The sequence below is a fragment of the Cervus elaphus genome, chromosome 8 (genome assembly GCF_910594005.1).
Source record: "Cervus elaphus chromosome 8, mCerEla1.1, whole genome shotgun sequence".
Classification (NCBI taxonomy): domain Eukaryota; kingdom Metazoa; phylum Chordata; class Mammalia; order Artiodactyla; family Cervidae; genus Cervus; species Cervus elaphus.
The window spans coordinates 6,423,350-6,436,369 of record NC_057822.1 but is presented as its reverse complement, the minus strand read 5'-3'; the positions used below and the strand labels follow the sequence as shown (position 1 = coordinate 6,436,369).

The 13,020-nt window shown below is 48.0% G+C and overlaps 1 protein-coding gene across 11 annotated transcripts in view; it reads left to right on the top strand.

Moving 5' to 3' along the window:
- The first annotated feature begins 1,850 nt into the window (after nt 1-1,850).
- Nucleotides 1,851-13,020, top strand: part of LUZP1 (leucine zipper protein 1) — a 96,939-nt gene continuing 85,769 nt past the window's right edge. For 5 of the 11 annotated variants that reach the window (XM_043909174.1, XM_043909178.1, XM_043909173.1 and 2 more), the window contains exon 1: nt 7,678-7,802. The gene's annotated coding sequence lies outside the window, so the exon portion shown is untranslated. Of the gene's footprint in view, nt 2,049-7,677; nt 7,803-13,020 lie in introns of those variants that run through there. The other 6 variants (XM_043909182.1, XM_043909181.1, XM_043909180.1 and 3 more) reach the window with 3 other exon arrangements.

The following is a 13,020-nucleotide window of genomic DNA, read 5'->3' as shown; positions in this document are numbered from 1 at the left end:
TCACCTGTGTTGGCATGCAGTTGGCGTGTGCATGTGCTAAGTCACTTCAGTCGTGTCCAACTCTTTGAGACCCTATGGACTGTAGCCCACCAGGCTCCTCTGTCCATGGGATTCTCCAGGCAAGAATACTGGAGTGGGTTACCACACCCTCCTCCAGGGCATCTTCCTGACTCAGGGATCGAACCTGTGTCTCCTGCATTGGCAGGCAGTTTCTTTACCAGTAGCGCCACCTGGGAAGCCCATACAGTTGGCAGACAGAGAGAGAAGACAGAGCTTTGAGAAAACATACATAGTTTTTAACTTGGATTTGGCCTGGACATGGCACACATTGTCTCTGCCCATAGCCCATTGTCACATACTTATTTGCAAGGGGTGCTGGAAAATGTAGTCTGGGCTGCTTTTCTCTGAAACAACTCAACACAATGGAAGAGGAATGCCTTTGGTGAAGAGCTGGTGTTGTTTAAGTTCACAAACACTTAAAATTATTAAACCTTTATAAAACGGCTAAGAATACCATGTGGTATACACTCTGGTCATGAGAAGAGAAATGGTCTTCCTCTGTTTACAAGGAACCATGAGCCAAATGAAGTATTTACATTTTAGACCAAACATATTTGTTCAACAGAGGAAAGGATTACGGTGGGAGAGACAGAGAGTTTGTCATGGTAGGACGTATTGAAGCAGAGGTTGAATTTTCCCTGTGATGAAGGCTCTATAAGGAGTCAGATAAGATGCCTCCTACTAGTCTTGCTAACTTTGAGCTTCTCTGCTAGGTTCCAGGAGGCTTCCCTGGTGGTGCAGAGGTAAAGAATCCACCTGCCAATGCAGGATATGCAAGAGATGCAGGTTTGATCCCTGGGTAGGGAAGATGGCAACCCATTCCAGTATCCTTGCCTGGAAAAATCCCAGGGACAGAAGAATCTGGCAGACTACAGCCCATGGGGTTGCAAAGAGTCCAACATGACTGAGCATGTGCGCAACGCGCTGGGCTCCAGGGTCCCCTCCGAGCACTTGTTTTGTGTCAAATTCCAAGTGGCGTTTGGGGGACCCAGAAACAAAGAAAACAGGGTTCTGACTCTCAGGTTACTCACTGTAAGGAGTTGAAATAGGACATCTGGGAAGCAGGACAGTGGGATGGCCTGAGCTCCAGAAACAGGAGACTGGCATTTAACTCCTAGCTGTGTGACACTGCAGAAACCACTTGACTTCTCTGGTTCTCAGTTTCTCATTTATAACATAAGGACAATAGTTATCTTCATAGGTTCTGGGGGCTCAGAGACACAGTTACTTTAGCGCATTTGTAGCACAGCACCTGGTAGGTAGTGAGCACTTTTTTTTTTTTTTTATCAGTAGCAATGTTTTTATGATGTCACTTCACTTTTTCAGCCTTCGGTTTCTCATCCGTATAATGAAATTAACTAACTTCCATCGCGGGATTGGAATCTCTCTGGGCTGTGTGGTCTGGGGTCTGCCGTTTCTTCTTGCATCGTGCTCAATATGTCAGGACGAGAAGATTATGGACCACGACCGGCATCGTCCTGGGACACAGCAGGAACCTGAGCGAACCAGGACGCGATTTCCTGGCTGCGCTCCCGGGAAGGAGGTTTGTGCTGGGTCCCATCCCCCGGCCGGTCCAGCTCAGGAAACGCGGAGAGAAAGCCAGGAACCAGGCCTGCCGGGCCCCGCGGCCCCTCCGCGCCTCCCCCCCTCGGCTGCCCCGGACTGCAGGAAGCCGGCCGGCGGGAACGCCCTGCCCGGCGGGTGGGAACGGCCTCGCCGGCTTCCCAGGCCCGCGGCGGCGCGGAGCTGTCACTGCGGCAGGCACGCCGCCTCCCCCGCCGCCCGCGCTCTCGCTGCAGTCGGTCCATCAGGACCAACAGCGAAGCGCCGCAGCCCCGGTCTCGGCGCCCGAGCCGAGCGGCCTGGGTCCCGCGGGCGCCAGCGCCGACCCGGCACGCAGCCCACGCCGCGGGGGGCCGGACTGGGAAGAGAGAGGTGGCCGAGTCTTTCTTTGCGGAGGTGAGACGCTAAGGCCCGAGGGTTTGTAGGTGAGTGGTCCAAGGTCATGGCTAGTAAACTGTAGGGCCGGAATTCGACCCATGGGCTGCTCGACTCTCAAGTTTGTGTCTTGAATCTGTGGACCTTGTCCCGGTTCGTGAGGGGCTCGGGAGGGTCCAGGTTCTTATGGAGGCCCGAGAACAGGAGGCCTGGGTAATTGATGACCTCCTAGAGGTCTGTGAACGCCTGGATTTTGTGCAAAGCCTGTTGTAGGTTGCATTTTTTTTCCCTCAAAGTGTCAGTGACTCCAAAACCGTCTTAGCTTTCCAAGGCGCAGGGGTTGATGCTGGCTTTTTGGGGGCCTGAGCCTCCTCTATAGTCTTTATAGCATCTTAAGAATGTCTCTGTGGGGGAGGGACTTGGGGTCTCTACATGGTCCCAGGATCTTTCTCCTGGATCTTGAGAATCTTTTTATGGAGTTCTGGGGTCTGTCTCTGAATCCGAGGTCCCCATGGGGCCCTGGTGTCTTGTCTGAGGTTCTGAGAATCTCACTGTAAGGTTCTCATGGTGTGAGCTCTAAACCTGGGCCTCACAATGCCTATGAACCCCCTGAAATTGCAGGCAAGATTCTGTGGGTCTGTGTCCATGTAGTTCCTAGGAGAGGTTTCATGGATTTCACCAGATTTTCAAAGAGGGCTCTGACCCCTCAATCTGCGGAAAATATTGCTTTGGAGCATCCTATGTTAGACAGGCCTTGCTCCCTCTCCCTGTTAAGAGTCAGGAAAAAGTAGGAGAGAGGAGATAAAAGGCAATGTTGTCTAGTAGAGGAATATGTGTTTGGGAGTCGGGGCTTCTGGGTTAAAATCCCCGCTTTACCACCTAGCAGCTGTGTGACCTTAAGCAGATTTCTTAACCTCTCTGAGCCTCAAGGCCACCTCCTCTAGGAAGCCTTCCCTGTGTCTGGAATTCATTTAGGTCCCCACTCCACATTCCCCAAGCTGTTATTGCACCTGGCCTGATACTCTGTGGGATTTAATCCAGTTGTTATGAAATAATTAATTGTGCTTAATTTTTTCTTGTCCCTCCACCCACCAGTCTTTTTTGTTTGTTTTGGTTTTTGAAATTTTTTTTTTTGAGCACTGCTTTAAAAAAAAAAAATTACTTACTTATTTGCCTGCATTGGGTCTTAGTTGCCATATGGGAGATCTTTGTTGGATCATGCAGGATCTTTCGTTGTGGCTTGTGAATTCTCTAGTTGTGACACATAGGCTTCTGTAGTTGTGGCATGGGCTTAGTTGCTCTATAACATGTGGGATTTTCATTCCTGGACCAGAGATTGAACCTGCAGCCCCTGCATTGCAAGGTGGATTCTTAACCACTGCACCACCAGGGAAGTCCCTTCATCAGTCTTAAGGTCCAAAAAGGCAGAGACCTTTGCTATCTTACACATGTTAGGCTCTCAATCACTTGTTATGAAATAAAGAAAAGAATGAAGGAAAGGAGGAAACACCAGACCCTGTGCTGGAGATCAGATCAGAAAGGGATCAGAAATGAATAAGCATCGTTCCCCTACTTGAGAAGGTCCCAGGCTAGTGGGGGGAATAATATGCGTTTCTGTGAGGAAGAATGTCCTAAATGTGTTAATGGGGAGTAAAACATTCATGGGGATACACACTAACAGGAATGTGCCAAGTGGAATCATTTCCAGAAGAGCTGATGTAACAACTTCTCTTTGTGATATAACTTACAAAGCACTCAACTTATGCAAAATATCCAGGTATGCCCTTACTCCCGAGAGATGGGCAAACTGCTCCTGGAAGAGTTCAGTGACTTGCCCGAAGCCACCCAGGCAATCATAGTGGCCTGAGTGCGCAGCTCACTCACTTTGGAATTCAGTCCTCATACTTTAGGAATTGGGTTTTAATGTTATGAAGGTCTTCCTTTAGATTCCTCTAGATGTGAGACTTTGGGCAAGTTACTTTACTTCCTTGAGCCTTGTTTTTCTAATCTGCAAGGTGGGAATAATGACCTTCATAACCTGTATGGTGCTTGGTTTATAGCAGAGGATCCATAGGTGTTTGTTGAGTGGATGAATGAAATACATGTGTTGATGCATGGTCTGAAATGTGAGGAGACTTAAAAGCGTGACATTTGAGGGGTGGTAGGAGAAACTGAGGGTGATTTTCTCCCTTCCCGCTCTCACTTTCTCTGATCCTGTGAGACTTAAGCACTGGCCGCAACCACATTGTTCTAATTTATTGATTGCAAATCAACAAAAGGGAACCACCTTGGGCTTGGTTAGCTTTCTTTTTTACCTGCATCCTTACTGCCGCTCTTCTGATGACCAAGTAATATGTCCTCCTTGTAAAAAACTTAAATTACAGAAATATATAATGAGAGAATTAGACTGCAGTCAGGTTTAGGCACTGTGGGTATAAGATGCTGACAGATTGTTTTTCCTTGGGAGGTGGGAATTGGGCATAGGACAGGGAGAAAAAAAAAAATTCTTCCTGCGTAAAGGTCTCTCCTCCTGGCCTTGCCATGGTTCCTGGGAGTTCTGTTCAGAGTCCTGCCTCTGACTATACCACTGAAAAGTTCAACTGCAGCTAAAGGCTGGGGAGATGGAGAAGGTGAGAATTGTCTGGGCAGGGGCTTTCCTTGGAATGCCAAGAAGAATGAGATGGAACCTGTAGAATTTTCTACAGCTTATGAAGAGTTGGCCCAGATGTCCGTTGCTGGATACACCTTGTAGCTATGTCTTCATCCTTTTTCCTCTCTCTTAGCATTCAGTGGAGTCTTTTTTTGAAAATTCCTGCTATATATACACACAGGCACAGACACAAAGAAAGCAAAGCAAAAAGGAAGGAGAAAAGGTGAAGATTTCTTATTTAGTTTTCTATATTCTCCATTAAAAATTTTCTTTCTTTCTTCTTTGGCTGTGTCAAGTCCCAGCTGTGGTACTACAGCCCTTCTTTGCCACACACAGACTCTCTAGCTGTGGTCCACAGGCTTCAGTAGTTGTGGTACGTGGGCTTCATTGCTACTCAACATGCGAGATTTTAGTTCTCGACCAGGGATTGAACCTGTGTTGCCTGCATTGAAGGGCAGATTCTTTGGACCACCAAAGAAGTCCCCAGTATTCTCCATTTTTAGTGCATATACTAAGTATATAATTATGAGATGCTACTACACCTGATAATTCTGCAATTTTTGTTTGTTTAACAATATCCGGTAGACACCTTCTCTTGGTTATTCCTGAAAATCTCCTCCATTCCTTTTACCAAATGAGCTTCTCATGGTCAGGACTGTTACTTCCACTCCACATGCCAGCACATGAGAGGCCTTACCGGGAGGTCCTGCTGGAATGGTAACAGTAGCCACCATATCCTGACATGAACTAGATGCCAGCCGCTGGACACAGCTCTTTCACACGTTATACCATTTGATCCTCACAGCCCCTGTGCCACTGTATGAAATAGGTACTGTTATTACTCACATTCTTCAGACCAGAAACTGAGGTGCAGACCCTTGAAAGCCCAAGGTCACACAACTGGTAAGTGGTGGAATTGAGATTTGAATCCTATCTGTCCTGTGACAAGGCTTTTGCTTAAATGAATGAATAAGTGGCTGATGGGGTCATGGGTCCTGGAGAGAAAGTTCTATCTTCAGAACCTCCCCTGTATGTCCTGGGTTCTCACTTCCCAGTGTCTGCAATGCTTGGACTCAGCACATAAGAGGGACTCAGTCAAGGCCCATTCTTTGCCGGCAGCAATCCCGTGGCTGTGCCTTCCTTTCAAGGGAAGTGGCATTTTTGAATCTCTTATTCTAAAAATAAGCTGCAATTTGTTAGGAGCCCTTGAGGACCAGCCCAGGCAATTCAGAACAGCCATTTGCCTGTCAGCCTCGCAGGAAATTAATCAGAACCCCAAAGCCTTTTCCCTTTTCCCACAGGCCAGCACTCTGGAAACGCCCAGTGCCTTGCTACAGCTCTGCTAGAAGACTGTGGGGGTGTCAAGGGCAGTTTAACACAGATCCATCTCTCTGTAAGGAAAATGAGAGGAGAGAGGCACGAGGGAGAACCGGGTCAGCTCTGCTGCCAAAGATGAGAACTCGAAGGTGTCCCCAACCTGGACGGGTGCTGAGTGACAGAGACACTCCAGCGTATCAGCTGTGACTCTGCAGAATCCACCTGGGGTCTAGAAACTGGAGTTCCTATCCCAATGGCCATGCTGTGCAGGGTCCCTCTCAGAGAGTCTCTTTCTCTCTCAGCCCCTTAGAGTCTCCCACTATGAAATGATTGGGTGTATCATCACTAGGGATGCTATCTGGTGTTAGGAACTAGAAACAGTATTGCTGATAATAATAATAATAACAACAAAAATAAATAGGAATGGCAGCTACATCATTTGTGGAGCACTGCTTTTGGTGCTTTCCACACAGTGTCTTCTCTGATTTTAAAACAAACACCACAATGACTGTCTTAATATGCCCATTTGACAGATGAGGAGAATGAGTTTCAAAGAGAGCTAGTATGGGCCAGAACATGGATATATCATCACAAGGTTTTCTGGCATCAGAAGCTGAGCTCCACAAACTTATGTGTGGGTTCTGACCTCAAGGAAGTGAGGAAGTGCTAAGAAACAAAGGGGAGGTCAGTTTGACACAAGTTAAAATGTTTGTGCCTACATGAGAGTTAACACAATGCCATGCAGGGAAGGGAGAGTCAGCTTCTGGCTGGGGGAAACTAGGAGGAGTTGTAAACTGAGATGAGACAGTAAGGGCAGAGCATGAGCAATGGGCAGATGTGGGAAAGCAGTGGGTGTGCTAGGGGAAGTTTGGATAAACTCTGCGTGTGTGTGTGTGTGTGTGTGTGTGTGTGTGTGTAAAGGTAGGAAGAGATCAGACCAGGCCAGACATTTGGCCTTTATTCCATAGACAATAAGGAGCTTACACAAGTGATGTCTCAAGAGACGAGCTATGCTGCTGCAATCAGAGAGGAAGCGGGCCTCGGTGCATCTGTGTCCCGGCTTGTGAACGCAACTCTACGCCAGTACGTGGGAGGGCACCAGCCAGGAGAGCGTCTAGAGCTCTGTCCTGTACCATGCTGGGGCTGGGTCTTGGACTCCCTTCAAAGGCCCCCTCCCCACTTCTCTGGGCCCCCAAGGTGCTTTGCACATAGTATAGTTCCACAGGTAAATGTCACAGTATTATTGGAGGGCTCTTTGAGACCATCTGGTCATGGCCCCCTCCCATTTTAAAGGCAACAGGAGGGAATGTAGATAGCAAAGGACTTTCCTAGGATCACACAAGGAATTAATAGCGGAGGTGGGGACTGGAACCCACCATGCCTTCTGAGTTCAAGCTGAGTTCCTTTTCTACATTTTGCTGAGTAATAGAAATAGTGTTTGTTGAGAGATTACTCCATACCAGGCCCTGGGCTAAATACCTTTATATGGATTATCTCATTTAATCCCACAATCCCCTGAGAATGCCCCTCTTGAAAACTGGTCTTGTCTTCCATTTCGATTTGCCACCGCGCCTAGCACAGGCGCTGGGTACTCTAGCTAGACCGGCGGTAAAAACTTGGAATAGTTCAAGTCCTAGAGACGGGGAAAAGGCAAGATGAAGGGGGCGGGACCATCGATTAGCCCCGCCCCTAAACAAAACCACGCCTTTTAGGACCTTGACGTCACCAGATAGTCCCGCCCCTCATTGTCAGTCCCGGGAGCCGGAGGAGGCGCCGGCTGTGGAGAGCTGAGCGCCGGAGCCCGTGGCGGGCGGGAGCGCGGGCCAGAGCCGCTGAGGTGAGGAGTCCGCGGGGAAGTGGCGGGAGGGCGGCGCGGGAGGCCGGGCGGCCGGGCAGAGAGAGGAGAGCGCTCGGAGGGGGCGGCCTGCTCCGCCAAAGGGGGTCGGGGCACCCAGGGGTGACCCAGCAGAACCGGCGGGCGCACCCCGGCGAGGGCGGGCGGGGGTGAGGTGTGTGGAGTTGAAGTGGGGGGTAGAGTTTGAGCGGCATTTCGGAGAAAGAGCTCCGAAGGGGACATCTCTGGAGCGAGACCTTGAGAATTCTTTTAGAGTTGAGAGATTTTTTTTCTTTTTTTTCCTTTGGAGGGTGGGTGGTGGGGGGGCAGGGAAGGTTCTGAGAGACTTCTTGGTGGGAGAGCGAGAATCTGAGGTAGAAAAAAAAATGTTTGGGGCCAAGAACTGAGGGGAACGTGTTTGAGGGGGCAGAGGAGGAGTTTTGGGGTCGAGTTTGGGAGTTGTGGGGGGGTGGTGGTGGTGGTGGGGAGACGCGCGGGGCGCGGGGGCCCGGTGGGGGGCGGGGAGCGGCTTGGCCGGGCGGGGTGTGGGGGGGAGCCGGGACCGCCGGGGAGGGGGGCTGCGCGGGGCCCGCGGGCACCCGGGGAGGAAGGAAGTGATCTTACAGGAAGAGCCCGAGAGCTCCCGAGGAGGAGGAGGAGGAGAGGAGGAGGAGAGATTTGGGAGCGCGCGGGCCGGCTTGCGGGCAGGGCTGCGGGGCCCGGCGGCGGGGGCGGGGGCGCGGACCGCGCGAGGGAAGGGCTCCGCCGCAGCCGTCGGTCGGCCCGCAGCGCCCGCCCCGCGCGCCCCGGCCCGATGGTGCTCTCGCGGCCAGACCGCTGGGCCGGGAAGGAATTCGAGGCATTCGCTTTGTTTAAGTTGCCAGTAGACAGTCCTCAGGACTAATTAATGGTGGAATCTGCTGGGGAACGCGGGCGAGCGGGGCCGGGGCCGCCCCTAGCCCGCCCGCCCGCCGGCCGGCCGCCGCGGTGAACTTTCCGCAGAGCGCGCGGCCCGCCTCTCCGCACTGCACCCCCCAGCCCCGCGCGGGGCGGGGAAGGAGCCATGGCTTCCCGGAGCGCAGGAATGAAGTGCGGTTTCTGGGGCCGGTGGCCTCGGGCGGCGAAGGCTGCTGAAGGAAGCTCGGCGTCCCCGGGGCGGCCGGGCTGGGGGTGTTAGGAGCCGGGAGTACAGAACTCCCTGGGGTGCCTGCGGTTTCTGTTAATAACCCTGGAGGAGGCTCTGCGAGCCGAGAAAGACCATCTTGCTTTGGAGCATCTGTTTCTTCATCGCGTCAGCCCCTTTCCTTACGCTGCAGAGCTTGTTGTGGCTTGTTTCGGAAATGCCGAGACCAGTGCTCACACTTGAAGGGTGGGAGAGGGGAAGAGAATAGGCAGTCCCCCCACCCGCTTCCAAAAAAAAAAAAAGGAAAAAAAATCCCTGCAGTGTGATCTCCAGAAAGCCAGAGAGACTGCAGATTCCCCGTCGCACCTCCACTGACTTGAATGACCTTGAATGAAAGGAATTGTGCCTCTAGTGCTTTATCTGTCGATGAAGGAGAAAATACTCTCTGGACCTCCCTGCCTTTTGGGGATATTTCGAGAGGTGGGGTTTGTTCAGGGCATTTTACAGACTGCTGCACTTCTGGCCTAAGGAGTTGGACTGGTGTCAGAGCTGGGGGAATTCAGATCGCCTGTTAAGATTTTACTACCTAAGACTAGGGAGGGAGGTGTTTGGATTTTAGGGGGCTGTTTCCCTTCGGAGGATCTGTACAGTATGTTCCAGATGGTTTTCTGTTACTTTGTGTGCAGCCTTGGTGGCATTCATGTGGTTAAAATGAATAACCTCCATAGAAAAAATTCTTTTCTTGTTAGAAATAATTATTTTGCTCAGAATTCCCCTTGGGGCAGATGAAGGTTTTGCTCAATTTACTCAGAAGAATTTTCCAGGTTTCTAAAATTAAGTCACTTCTAAACATAGTAACTGAAGTTTGAAGAACTGGGATGGGAAGGAAGTTGATGTGGAGTATGAACAAGGCAGAAAATAGGAATTGTGAATTAACTTTGACTAATAGATATTTTCTTACTCTTAAATAATTGAAGACCAAGAAAGGGAACTAATCATGTCATGCCCAGTAATTGTACTGGGTGGTATTGGTCTCGTATAGTCTTCACAACAATGCTGTGAGATGGTAGTTGGCATCCCTGTTTCACAGATGAGCAAACTGAAGTTGACTTTGCTAAGTGTATGCATATAGCTAGTAAGAAGTGGAGCTGGAATTCGAACCCAAGTTTGTTTCTAAGGTCCACTGTGCGTATTGAGTTGGGATCCAGGAGGCCTAGTTTCTAGGCCTTTGAGTCAGCTATGGTGTCACCATGGATCCTAGAATGAGTCAATTAAGCCTATTCCCTGATAATACTGTCTTCTGGCAATGTTGTCAGTAAGTTTTGATATATTTCTTTCTTTTTTTTTTGATAGAAAGATAAACATAAGGGTGTGGTGGTGATATATACAGTAGGTGCTTAATTTTTTTCTTGTGATGGAAGGGTTTGTATTAAAATAAAGAGCATAGATTTCATTGATGTGATGGAAGATGATGGATAGCTAATGGTCCTTCTGCTGTAGAGGCCATCATTAAGGTGACATTCATAATCAGAAATGGAGCTATTTTCGTGGAACATGGCTTTTGAGGACAGTATTAGTTTATGAGTAGAGCATACACATTACATACAGATAGGACCCAGATAGTCAAGCTGAAAGATGTGATATAAACTTTGATGCACAATAGATGCTCAGTAAATATTTGCTGGATGAATGAATGCATGCATTCTCTTGTAAAAAAAAAAATCAGCTTTATTGAGGTGTAATTTACATATGATAAGATTCACCAGTTTGAAATGTACAGTTTAATGAGCTTTGATAAACACATACAGTTGTGTAATCACCACGACCGCCTTTGTTTGTTTAAACCATGTGTTATCTCTTAGCTATTGGTTAGCAAAGTGATCAGTTGGGAATGCTGTGAAGTTTCTATGTTTAGAATCAATACTGGTGAGATCAGAGTGAATCCTAGTGAGTCAGCGTGCCAACTTTGTAGGAAGCAGCGGGAACTATAGGTGTTTAATGGTGAGGTGCATGAGAAGAGTGAGAGGTAGAGATGGGGACACTTATCAGATCAGCAGAAAGATAAATTCATGAGCAACCAGGTTTTCATTACTTTTTAGGATGGGGGTACACTGTGGGGAAAATAAAAATTACCTGAAAATTTGTTAAAAACTTGAACTTTGATTTTTGTATCTTTTTTGAAATGGTAGCTCTTGAAATATGAAACTTAACATCTTTGGCTATACTTAAGGAGTACTTTACACATTATGGTTGTTCAAATAATTCTGAAGGGTGGGGATGCCATAAAATGATTAAAGGCCTTGCCCTTCCACCTGTGATAGAATATTCTTAGTGTTAATCTCTAACTTGTTTTAGCTAATATTCCACAAAGGGAATACATTAGGTAGGAATTCCATCTTGCTGGGGAAACGTATATTGTCTTTTCCTTCTCTTAATTTCTCAAGTCACTGCACCTGTCCCCAGTCTGCTTTAGCATAAGTCTCTGTCTTAGAAAATGCTTGAAACCACTTTATCCGAACTGCTAGAAGCCACTTGTTTATCTTCGACCCCTTGTATTCTGCGCCGCCCCCCCCGCCCGCCCGCATGGCATTCAGGATGTTAGTTCCCCAACCAGGGATTGAACCTGTGCCCCCTGCAGCGGAAGTGCAGAGTCTTAACCACTGGACCGCTAGGGAAGTTCCTCTCTTGTTTTTCCTTATCCGTGCTGTTTCTGTATGTTGACTCTTATATAATCCTCTTCTCCCACCTGTGAATCTTGAGGATGGAAACCCATTCGACCCTCCATGTACCATTGCGGCTGCTGCTTAGTCACTCAGCCATATACCATTAGGAAATTATAAATTAAAATACCAGTCTACCAACTCAACATTTTAGGTGGTGATAGAAAACAATAACTATGAGGTAGTCATTATCCTCTTTGTACATGAGGGAGCTGAGCTCAGAGCAGTTACTGCCAGAGCTGGCGAGGGGCAGACTTGATTTCAGCTCAGATTTGATTGATGCTCAAGTTTAGAATCTTTCTGTTTCATCACACTGTTGTTTTGGAGTTGGGACAGGAAGGGAAGTGCTTGAAAATACCATATAAAAAATAAGTTAAAAGATAACAAGCATTGCTAAACTTTTTAGGCATTGCTGCTTTCGTCTATTCCTTTTTTAATTTCTAGAGGTACCTCCTTACATTCTAAGGACTTTATAGCTTATCTTTTATTGCATAACTCCCTTTCTAGACCTAACTTTTATTCTTTATAAACATGGTACTTTGTATTCACTGGTTGCTTGACTTACCCTTTCCCCTATATTATATGTATCTGAAAACTTCTACCAGGTTAATCTGTCAATCAAGTCCTTCCATATTTGCATGTGCTCCTCTGTTGCCATTTTATCTGGACAGAGTAATATTTTAAAAACATGTTACTAAAAACTTCCCCTCAAAATTGAAACATTATTACATGTTTTAATTGGAGTATGTAGTATTTATATGTAGGAAAGTACATTTACCAGTACAACTTGATGATTTTTTCACAAACTGAATGTACTCATCTAACCAGCTCCCAGATCAAGAAACAATGTTACCAGGACCTAGAAGAAGCCCCTGTTGAGTTCCCTTCAGGTTCTTGCTGCCCTTCCACCCACCCAGCATAATCACCATCCTGACTTCTTTTAGATCAGTTTTTGTACTTTTGTAAAAATGGAATCATATAGCATATACCCTTTTGGGTCTGCCTCCTCTTATTCAGCAGTATGTGAGTATGTAGAAACTTTTATTTATTTATTTGGCTGTTCTGGGTCTTCATTGTGCTCAAGGGCTTTCTGTAGTTAGGGTGAGCGGGGGTTACTCTCTAGTTTGGTGTGTGGGCTTCTCATTGCAGTGGTTTCTCTTGTTGCAGACCGCAGGCCCCAGAGCACCTGGGCTTCAGTAGTTGTGGTAGGTGGGCTCAGTAGTTGTGGGGAGCAGGCTTAGTTGCCCCTCAGCATGTGAAATCTTCCTGGACCAGGGGTCGAACCCATGTCCCCTGTATTGGTTGGCGCATTCTTAACCGCTGGCATACAAGAGAAGTCCTGCAGAAACTTTCAATGGATTTAACTTTCTTTGAGACT